This window comes from Pseudonaja textilis, chromosome 8 (assembly GCF_049901715.1).
Source record: "Pseudonaja textilis isolate UNSWEBS1 chromosome 8, rPseTex1.2, whole genome shotgun sequence".
Lineage (NCBI taxonomy): Eukaryota > Metazoa > Chordata > Lepidosauria > Squamata > Elapidae > Pseudonaja > Pseudonaja textilis.
The window spans coordinates 24536886-24548913 of record NC_141997.1 but is presented as its reverse complement, the minus strand read 5'-3'; the positions used below and the strand labels follow the sequence as shown (position 1 = coordinate 24548913).

The 12028-nt window shown below is 44.7% G+C and overlaps 1 protein-coding gene across 1 annotated transcript in view; it reads left to right on the top strand.

The window, feature by feature from the left end:
* The window catches only part of TMEM255B (transmembrane protein 255B), a 57834-nt gene that overhangs the window by 23367 nt on the left and 22439 nt on the right, over positions 1-12028 (top strand). The window lies entirely within an intron of this gene.

The following is a 12028-nucleotide window of genomic DNA, read 5'->3' as shown; positions in this document are numbered from 1 at the left end:
GTGGCACCTAATTGATAGGACATTTGACTGCATTGCTACATTGATATAAAAATATAAAGCTGTTTTTTTCTCATGTAAACAAGGAATGTCAGTTTATTATAGTGTGTAACTTCTGAACATTTTGCATGATGAATTTAAACCACTAAATTGTCCTTGGCAAATGTGGAAGCCTAAGCGGGAGGTTCTGCAGAACAAAATAAGTCAATATAACAGGTACAACAATGCAATTGAAGCTCTGCCTGTTTTTCAAGTGGGTTGGATATGAAAAAAAGGAGCTTTGATCACTCCCACCCACTGCCATCTTGACTTATTTATTTATTTTGCTATACTCAGTGGTTACCCCCAAGCCTAAAGCGAACAGCGTGGATCAGAACCTCAGTTCAAAAATAACCAATGGGACAAGCAGGGGGAAATGAAAGGCAGCTGATGAAAAAGTTCTAAATGCTGTTTAAGAATTCCTTCAAAGTGAGACATTTGTTGGCTCCGCATGAAGAGAAACAATGTGAGGAGTTTCTTAATGATTCATTAAAATGGAGCCCATGTCCATTGAGACTGAAGGATAATTGGCCCAGTAAGGCAGATATAGACTTTTGATTCTGAACACTTAGGCTATCTCTTTAAGTATTAAATGTGATTTTCAAATATTAAAGGCATCTAAAACATATTTCCTTTGCTGATCCAACAAGACAAACATGATTCCCTTGGTTTTGCTTATTTGCCATTCAGCCTTCACCCAATACTCTCCAGATAAATTGCACCCATCTGCAACCATGGTTGTCTTGCTGGAATGCATTGCACCAGATGCCTCTCTCGGCAATCCTTGCCTGAGTTTGTATAAGCTACCTAGCCTACCTATGTGTAGCCTTGATAATGATTTGATTTGGTTGATCAATGATTTAAAACAGATTATACAATCAATGGGAGCAAATGGAATCATCTCATTTGGAGTTGCTCTTCATACCATTAAAAAAAGTATCCATTAGGATCATGAAAACCTTAGGATGTCACCTTCCATGTTTGTCTTGGATTGTAATAGGAATGGGTGGTTAAGATTCCAGAGAAACTGCTTAGATATTGTGCAGTTTAGAGATAAACAAAACAAAGCTATATGTTTTCTGTCACTATAGTCCCACTTGTATACCTTTATGAAAAGGGAACCTCATCACACATACATGAAATGAACAGTTGGAGCTGGAAGTAAAAAGAGCTGCTTATACCATGACAACACTGATTTTCTTACAGTGGATCTCTAGTTCCTTTGTTTTACACTACAAAGAGGCATATATGAGGAAAGTTCTACAATTTTTTTGGAAAAATATAAAATAACATGATGGCGTAATGCAAGCAGTTTCAGACTTTTCCAGAGTATGGAATTTTTCTCCTTATGACCCCCAAAATCTGAGGGAAGTGATGATTTTTGGATTTTTGAATAAGAGCAGAATATGGCGAGAAGAAAATCATAATTTTGGAGGGGAGAAATGGCCTTAAACATATTTATAACTGCAGTGAAGAAGATTGGAAGTTGATTCTTTATTTTTTTTCTGTTTTCTGTTTCCTTTCCCCTTGTTTATTGCTTTAACACTTTATTTCCCCTTTTTAATGTTGGCTTGTATTTATCTTTTTAAATAAAAATTATTTTTAAAAATCCCCCCCAGAATGTCTGATCAAGAGGGTTGGACTTTTAAATGCCAGCTGACATTCTGCTGTGCCTCAGTGATTAAGGAAAAAAATTCTGTGCAAAGAACTAAAAGAGAAAAATTATCTGTTCCTTGAAGAGAGTTTTTTGTTTTTCATCTTAGTCATTTATGGACAGTTTTTCTTTAATCCTTTATAGATTTTTATTTCCTCTTGTGGAGAGTTTTCCATTAGAGACTAAGGGTGAAAAGCCCTCCATCATTTTCAGATAATTTTTCCCCCTTTTAGTCCTGCAGATCAAATCTTTCAAATCCTCACTAAAGCATAGGAGTCCATAGAACCCAATTTTTTAAAAATAAAATCTCATATAATGGATTGCTAAAATGTCAAATGAACCATGAACACCTTTAACCTTGGGGACAGATATAACTTGGCACTTTACTGTGATTTCTTTAGCAAGAGCTGGAATGAAAAATGCCAGTACTATCCATTTTTGCCAGTATATCTCTATTTTAAACACGGAAAAATATGTTTTCCTTGATTTCTTAAAAGAACATCAGGAATAATATAAGTTTAGTATTTTTTCATCTCAGTGATAGGTGCTTTTGTTTTATTTTGTTTTTTTAAAGATGATGAATTAGAAGAAAATCCTTTCTATGCTCAAAGATGACATAACTTGATAAATAAATAGTAGAAAGGAAATAACTGCATCATGTATCTTTATCTATACCTATGTCTATACAATGATTTGTCCAGTTTAGAAGAAAAACACTTCACTTAAAAAAGCACTTAAAAATTAGAAATGAATGTAAAGGTGCATGGTTTAATGTATTCCTGTTTTATTTCAGAATTATAGTACTTGCAATTTGTTTTTATTTCCATGAAGCATCAAATACACAGTATTTGAAACCACCATTCACCCTTAAAAACAACTGAAATGCCTGAATCAGATAAAATAAATACAGCTGAAAGTAGCATATAATGATATTAGTGCAGATAAAAAGGAAAATTACAGGAACCTATTATACATGAATTATGTTGTTTACACATATATTGTTACATAGCAGCGACACTGGTCCTTACATGCTGCAAACAGATACCCTTGCAGAACAAACAAAACAAAACAATTTCTCTTCTGCACCCAGCATTGCCCTCCTTAAACTCTCAAGTGATACTTCTTCAATAATTGAGAAATGCACAATTGGGTAGCCAATGAAATGGAGGACAGCTCATATAAACCTATACTGTGTGTTTATTATGCCATTGGAAACATATATGGAAAACTTGGCTGCAGAAGAGAGAGAAAGAGGCAGAATACAAGTAAAGGTAATATGAACTTCCAAGAGAAACTAAAGAGGGTAAACTAAGCCAGAAGGGAAGGCATAGTAGCTTGAATGAATGAGAATTTGAGTAGAGAACGATTGTATTGCAATATTTAAACAGTCTGTTATTTTATAAATGAATCAATAGCACAGAAGTGTTTCATTGTAAATTTTATACTAGAATAAATGTGCATAAATTTTTAATAAATAATAAAGGCAAGGAATAAACCAAGTGGGATTCTGGTTGAATTGCTTCATTATAGGCTTTTATTCAAACAGGGTCAAGGAATAAGGGATAAAAGGATATAATTCTTTCCCAAACCTAAAGGCTTATCTGCACCAGCTGATTCCTCCTTTGCCAAAACAGAACAACCACTTCTGAAAAGCAGGAAGGGATATTGTTTCCTTTAACCCCCAACCCATCATCAGAGTTACCTCAGGATATACTTTTCTGCTCCACTTTCCAAACACACCTTTCCACGTTATGTCATGTTCCTGTCCATTTTACAAACACTTTACAAACATAGAAATACACCTTCAAACTGATTCAATGCTTAGTGTAGTCTGTTAGAGAGCTACCTTTCCCATGGAATAGCACAAAGATTATAACTCTTATTTTGTAAATGGAAGGTTGCTCATTTGGAGGAACCTGGTAGGAAAAAAAAGCACTGGGGAAAATAGGAATCTCAGGAAAAGAAAAAAAAAGTTTCTGCTACTTCTTGAACCAGAACCTTCTGTATGCACAATAAATTTTATAGATGGGTTATTATAGACCTCAGTATAAGAAGTGATATTCTTATAGTGAGGTTCAGTAAGAAGTGATATTTAAAAAACTGCATATATGTGTATGTTGTGATTGGAAGGACCAATCCTGTTAGGAACTTTGAATCTGATGACTGTTAGATCGTGGATTGACGTCAGAACCAGGAAGCGTTAATCTGATGGGCAAGCCAGTTAATTATGCGTTACTGCAAAGAGCTCTGTCTGTTTGAATTTCAAAGGGAGTCCTAACAGTTTTGCTTGCAGTTTTGAATGAGGACGTTACTGCAAAGAGCTCTGTCTGTTTGAATTTCAAAGGGAGTCCTAACAGTTTTGCCTGCAGTTTTGAATGAGGACGTTACTGCAAAGAGCTCTGTCTGTTTGAATTTCGAAGAGGAGTCCTAACAGTTCCTGTCAGCAGTGATAATAAATATTTTGAATGAGGACACATTTGATTTGCAGGACCGGCCTGAACCTTCAACCTCCTCTGCTTCTCAATCAGGTTATCAGCCGGGAACGGCTGACAATGAGGAACTTATGGAGACTTCAGGTGAAGGTAATAATTTAGATGATTGCTGGGTGGATGTCAGAAGCAGGCGTCTCCTTACGAGAAGAAACCAACGGGAGCACAGGAGGAGGGCAGATCAGTAATTAGACTAATTAGCTGCTGCTCTATAAAGGAGAGAGATGACTTTGCACTTTGTCCGAACAAAGTGTTTGTTTGCAAGGAGAACCGAAGATTTTGGCTTGGAGGATTTAAACCTGAAATATCTTGTTGGGACTTGGATTTATTTCGTTGGAACTATTAACTTGGACTATCTTGTGGAGGCTATCTACAGCTGTTATCTGTGAAGATTCCTGTTTGCTGCCTTTATTTGCGAGGACGGCTGCTTTCAGCCTTATCTGTTTATTTTGGAAGGTGGGACATAACATGTGTATATTGATGCTTTGATTTTATATGTGTAAATCAGTGGTGGGATTCAAATTTTTTTACTATCGGTTCTGTGGGCCTTACCTGTCCTTTATTTCCTTCTTTTTCAACCTCAGCTGCTTTGCATGGCACAGCTGCGATTGAAAAAGTAGGAAAAAAGTGTTATATCGGTCGATTGATCACAAAGAGACGCGAGGCAGTGACTAGTTTAAAGCTCTTTTTATTTCAGGTTTGAATCTGCCACCGGCTGAGTATGCTGGTGCTGGGTGCCGCGGCCAATGACAGCCGTTGAATCACCTGCAATCGGCTCGGCCAATCGCGGTTGCTTCGTAACGGCCAATCAGTGCCGCGCACTCGACCAATCCGGTCGCTGTGCGTTTAGCCAATCAGGAGTGCAGGTTTCCAAGAATGCAAATGTCCATACAGAACACCCCTCCCCTCTTGGTTCGGTCCTACGTGACGTAGTCCCATAAGTAGGCGGGGCTCCGTACTTGCCTATTGGACCTGCGCATGTTAGTTGTCTCTTGGCTGCCGGCCAGTTCGGTCAGGGTTTGTGTCGCTCTCCACCTCGTCGATGGAACTGCCTGGAAGGGTGAGTCGAGCCTTTCGCCACAGCTCCCTCCTGGTCTACCCGGGCTGGTTGAGCTGCTGGCTTCGCTGCTCCCGCTCGGGCTTCCCGGGCTGGTCGAGCTGGCTCGGCTGTTTCTTCCAGGCGAGGCTTCGAGCAGGTCGTCTCCTGGTGCTTCGGTTGGTGAGTATTCCTGGTTTCTTTTTTGATGGGGATGTCTGTTTTGTTCCTCAGGGTTTTCCCTCCCCTCTTGGTTGGTCTTTTGGTGTTCCCCTTCTGCTCCTGGTTCTCTGTTTCTGTGTGATTGCATGTCGGTTGTATTTCCCGTGGTGGTTCTCGATCTTAGCTGATCGATGTGTTGTTTCCATGCTTGTCCGTCGTTTGTTAGTAGCCGGTACGAGTGGGGACCCGTTACCTGGGTTATTGTTGCCAGTATCCAGAGTGGGTCCCCCATGAAATTCTTTGCATATACTGCGTCGCCTGGTGTGAACGTCCGGTGCTTGCTGGAGGAGTCGGGAGGGGGGGTTCTGGGTTGTATGTGGGGTGCAGCCGGTCGAGTGGTGATCGTAGCTTTCTCCCCATGAGCAGCTCTGCCGGGCTTTTGTTCGTTGTTGTGTTCGGGGTTATGTGTTGTATGAATAGCATTCTGTTGATCTTGTCCTGTATCTCCCCGGTTTCGATTTTTTGAATCGTCTTTTTTGTAAATTGGACCATTTTTTCCACCTTTCCATTCGCTGCCGGGTGAGCCGGTGCTGTCAACGCGTGTCGTATTCCTCGTTCTGCCAGGAATCTTTCGAAGGGTAGCGCGGTGAACTGGGGGCCATTGTCAGATACAATTACATCTGGGAGGGTGTGGGTTGCGAATAATTTGCTGAGTTCCTTGATGACGGCTTCTGTGGTGGTTGTTCTCATGTTGCTTACCTCCAGCCAATTGGAGTAAGCGTCTACCGTCACCAGGAATGTGTGTCCTTTGGTGGGTCCAGCGAAATCTATGTGAATCCTGGACCATGGCCCTCTGGGGGTTTCCCATTCCAGGATTGGGGCGGCGGGAGGGCTTGGTCTGGATTCTTGGCATTGTTTGCATGATGCCACCCAGGCTTCGATTTCTTTGTCCATCCCTGGCCACCAGGCGTGACTTCTGGCCAGGGCTTTTGTTCTAACGATGCCAGGGTGCCCTTCGTGCAACATGTCGAAGACTCTTTTCTGTAGTTTTTTTGGGATTATGACTCTGTCTCCCCACAGTAAACAGCCCTTTTGTGTGAAGAGTTCTGTTTGGCGGCTCCGGAAGGTTCTGAATTGTTCATCGTCGTCCTTTTCAGGCCACCCTTTCTCCACCCATTTTAAAACCCGCGCCAGACGTTTGTCTTTATTGGTTTCCTGGGCAATGTCTGACGTGTTTAGGGGGAAGTTGGGTAAGGTCTCTATACTCAGGGTGGACATGGCGGGTGCCGGGTCGGCGTCCAGGTCAGGTAACGAGGTGCGGCTCAATGCATCTGCGTGTGAGATTGACTTACCGGGGCGATGGTCTAGCCGGTAATTGTAGGCGGCGAGGAATTTGGACCACCTCGTCATCCTCGGGGATAGGATGTTCGGGGTAGCCCTGTCCCCTGCCAGGATTCTGAGCAGCAGTTTGTGGTCTGTGATGACGGAGAAAGTCCTGCCGTAAAGGTACTCGTGGAATTTCTTTACGGTCACGACGATTGCCAGGGCCTCCTTGTCCAGCTGGCTGTAATTCCTTTCCAGTTTTGAGAGAGTCCTTGAAAAGAAGGCGATGGGTGCTTCTTTTCCATCGGCGAGGGTGTGGCTGAGGATGGCCCCGACGCCGAAAGGTGATGCGTCGCAAGTCACTGTTAGGGGTAGTGTCTCGCTGTATTGGATGAGAACAGCGTCCGATGTGAGCAGCCTTTTGTTCGGTTGAATGCGTTTTCCTCTCGCCTTCCCCAGCTCCAGGTGGCTGTTTTGTCGAGCAGCCTATGCAACAGTTCGGCCGCGGTTGCCTTTTGGGGCAGGAAAACATTATAGAAGTTAATCAACCCAGAAACGCCTGCAATTCGGTTTTATTTCTTGGTCTAGGGGCTTCCTTGATGGCTCTGATTTTTTTTTCTGTTGGGTGGATCCCGTGCTGGTCTAAGAGGTACCCTAGGAACTCGACTCTTTCTGTGCGCAGCTGGCATTTTTCTTTCTTGACTTTTAGCCCTGCGTCTTTGAACTTTTGAAGCACCACCCTCAGGTGGCTTTCCAGTTGTTTTTGGTCGGCCGCTGACACCAACACGTCATCAAAATAGGGCACTACCCCTTTGATGCCTTGGAGCAGCCTCTCCATTAAACTTTGGAAAACCCCCGGTGCTACGCTGACTCCAAATTGGAGCCTCTTGCAGTGGAATGCCCCGCGGTGGGTGACTATGGTTTGCGCTTCTGCGGTTTCCTCGTTGACCGGCAGTTGCTGATAAGCTTGTGCCAGGTCGAGTTTGGCAAAAATCTTGCCTCCCCCCAGTGAGTGCAGAAGGTGCTTTACCACTGGGATGGGGTAAGCGCTTTGTTGCAGCACGCGGTTGAGGGTGGCCTTATAGTCACCGCAAATTCTCACTGACCCGTCTGGTTTTACTGGGGTGACTATAGGGGTCTCCCACCTGGCATGGTCTGTTGGCTTGAGTACTCCCTGTTCAATGAGCTTATTTAGTTGCTCGTCGATCTTGGGCCTGAGTGCAAAGGGTACTCGCTGGGGTTTGAGGCGGATTGGGGCGATGGTAGGGTCTAGGTTGAAGGTTATCAGGGGCCCTCGGTACTTGCCTAGGCTGCTGTCGAAGACCTCTTGGAAGTCCCGTGCGAGCTGCTCCTCCCAGTCCGTCTCGGCGACGTGGTTGGTGCCGGTCACCTCTATTCCCAGAGGCGCGAACCATTGTAGTCCCAAGAGGCTAGGGCGGTCCTTCTCTACGACGGTTAAGGGGAGTATCTTGGTGTGCCCCTTGAATGTGACTTTAAAATGTCCGATTCCTACCACAGGGATGCGGTTCCCCTGGTAGTCCTTGAGGATGAGTTTCTGGCTTTCCAGTTCATGCCGATGTATGGTTGGCACCAAACGCTTGATTTCCCACCATGCGACCATGGAGAGGTAGGATCCGGAATCCACCTCCATTTTGCATGGGCGGTCTTCAATGGCTACCTCCACGTGGACCTTTCGGCCATCCCAGTTGGACGAATGGCCGATAATGACCGTCTGGTGGGTTTCTTCTCGTTGTTGGGCCTCGTTAAAACGCCTGTTTCTTCCTTCCTGGCTCCAGTGGCTCTCAGTGTTTCGATCTCGGTTCGTCGGGGGGGTGCCGTCTCGTCTTTGTGGGCTGCTGTCTCGGTGCCGGGGCTGTGGTTCCGGTTAAAATGGCACACCTTGCCGATGTGGCCCCGTTTGTCGCAGTGCCAGCATATTGCATCAAGGAACCGGCATTCCGACCGTGGGTGATCGCCGCCGCACCCGGCACATTGGAACCTCGACTTACGGCTCCGCCGCTCGCGCCGGTCTTGTTCCATCTGGAGCCGGCGGATGTCTTCCTCGTTGTCCTCAGAGTTGGTGGGGGAGTCGAGGCCGCCATGGTGTGTGGAGGTGGTTGCTCGGCGGCTGGTCTCGGTCTGCCTCTTGGGGGTCGGTGTCATCTCGGCCGTTGCTGGGCAATCCGTGGTGCTCGTTTGCCGCATTCAGGCCGTCGATTTCCTGGTTGCCTCCGCTGCTGTTTCCTTGGCGAGGGCATCGGTGAGGGATATGTCGCCCCTCGCCATGAGCCAGCTTTGCAGGATGGGGTCCTTGAGGCCGAGGACGACACGGTCCCGCAGGGCTTCGTCGAAATCGGTGAACCCGCACAGGCCCCCGAGGTCCCGTAGATCAGCCATGAAGTCACTGATACTCTCACCCTCCTTTTGATCCCGCCGGTAGAAATCGTGCCGGCGGATGAGGGTGGGCACAGCGGGCGCATAGTGGCTTCGCAGCAGGGGCTCGAGGTCGGCCCAGTCCATTGCCTTTACGTCGAGGGGTTTGGCGAGGGCCTTCGCCATCTTGAACACTGCGGGTCTGCAGTGGGTCAGGAACACGGCCCTTTTCTTCTGCCCATTTGCGTCTTTCAGATTGCTGCTTTCCAAGAACATGAGGAATCTATCGATGTAGGATTCCCAGTCCTCAGCAGCTTGGTTGAAAGGTGCGGGTGGCGCGGTTTTGCTGGCCATGTTGCCGGTTGCTGTACCGCGTGCCACGTGCGATGTGGGTCTTTGTGGTGGTCTGGCACTTGAAATGAGACGCAGGGAAACGTCAGAGCAAATGCCAGCCCCGAGCGAACTCAGGTAGCAGTATTTATTTAAGAAAGAAATCGAAAGTACAGAATCAAAAACAATGACCTCAACAGAATGAGAACATGCAGCTGTGGAAAGTCTCATGAGAACATACAGGCACGGAAGGTCCCATGGGAACATCTCTGCTGTGTACCTTGAACCTTCACCTATTTTCCTGGTCCTTCTAAGCCCGCAGATCAAACAGGATGAAACACTCATAACAAAGGCAATCCTGCCCCCACCAGGAGTGTCTGCAAATCCCTAGATCTATGCAAAATGGCTGTACAAAGGACTTACAGAAAATGGTTAATAAAATATATTACCACAGGTCTTGCTTCAGAATCCCACCTTCGTTGCCAGTGTTATATCGGTCGATCGATCACAAAGAGACGCGAGGCAGTGACTAGTTTAAAGCTCTTTTTATTTCAGGTTTGAATCTGCCGCCGGCTGAGTATGCGGCAGCTTATATTGAACTGGTGCCGGGTGCCGCGGCCAATGACAGCCGTTCGAATAACCCGCGATCGGCTCGGCCAATCGCGGTTGCTTCGTAACAGCCAATCAGTGCCGTGCACTCGACCAATCCAGTCACTGTGCGTTTAGCCAATCAGGAGTGCAGGTTTCCAAGAATGCAAATGTCCATACAGAACAAAAAGTGCCTTTTCAAATGCTGCGTACCCGTGCTCAACGTTGCTAAGCTGTCCTGGCAGCACAGCTTACAACGTTTTACACACACGCACAGCATGCATCAGGTGGGCAAACCAGTAGTTACACTGGTTGAATGCCACCCCTGGATTTAATGTAAACATATGGAAGACTGGGTGGGTGGAAAGTAAAAGGAAGACTGAAAAAATTATGATTGGGCAAGACATGAGTAGCAAAAAGCAATGTATAAATCAGTGTATTTTCTCTTCCCCTCAGATTGTGTAGGGCCTGAGACAGACTCTTTGCCTCCTCACTCTGGAAATGAATTTGGCTTAGGTTATCTTCTTTACTTTCTACGGGTATTAGTATAAATTAGATTTGGTTAGAGGTCTTGCAGTTATCCCTGCCTTCTGTTTCTTCTGCCTTCTATTTCATATTCCTTTTGTGTAAAGATGCGTATCCCCAAAAGAATCAGTATGTAGGTATGGCCACCATTCACCAATGATCTCAAATAAGGACATACAACCTCTCTATTTCTGCTACCACAGAAAAAACCATGTGATCTGCTGAATCAGGGTTTAGTAGCTGAGGTTATCATATTTCAACATTAAAAAAAAACATTCGAGAGGCGTTCGTTTATATAAGGCACTGCAATCCACACAAAGTTTACTTACTGTTGTTTGCCCACTGCAGTCGACCTGGGAAGGGTTCATTAGTTGTTGTAGTTGCTTCTCCCAGGCCTGAATCAGAGAGGTGGAATTCAGCAGGTTCTGACCAGTTTTGGAGAACTGGTAGCGGAAATTTTGAGTAGTTTGGAGAGCCAGCAAATCCCACCTCGGACTGGAGATTTTACAGAATCCTTCCGCTGCCATGCCCACCAAGCCACGCCCACAGAACTGGTAGTAAAAAATTTGAATCCCACCACTGCTGAATCAATTTCCTGCATACAAAGATTTGGCCCCTGACAAACCATTGTTTGTGGGACAGCAATACTGTTTTGCAAATTGGGCAGACATTTGCAGAATGAAGTCTCTGCTAGGAAACCACTGTTTGGCATTCATATTGATTAGGCTCTAAGACATAAATTAATGTTTTGGCTGTGAAGTTTACATTTCTACAAGCAAAATCACTGTTAGTACTCTGATATTTTTTGCATTAACCAGTGACAACAGTACTGATCTCTCAGTTTCTTCCTCACTCTTAATAGAACACACACACACACACACACACACACACACACACAATGTCCACAAATTAAGAAAAAACAGCATTTTAACACCCAAACCTCAGCTTATACTGCATTTTTGGGACCTTGTGTGAAGCTGTATCTCACTTTCAATATTTGCTTTCCTTTCACACATTATCAGGGCAATGTATTTTTATAGAAACTATGGAGGGCCATTTTCTTCTGAATAGTACATGGTTTTATTTCACCCCCAAATATCTGCAAATAAAATAAATCTAAGCATCTGAGCATGATATTTCTTTCGCACTGTACAGCTGAGACAAAAAACCCAATCTGGTCCTATTTATAACTTCACATACAACATTCATCAGCTATTTGGTTTGGTCATCTGTCTCAAATACCTCTTGCTTGTTACCTGGGCACAAGATAAAAATGACAGTTTGGTTAGAATAGAAGGAAAAAATCATGCACACATAGGCTAGGGCTTGATACTATTCTGTTGAATCAGCAAGCAGTCTGACTTAGAACAGTTGATTTAGTGGCAATTTGAAGTTACACTTAAAAGAGTGACTTATGACCATTTTTCACATTTATGACCATTGCAGCATCTCCATGGCCACATGATTTACATTTGAATGCTTGACAGTTGACTCGTATTTATGACAGTTGCA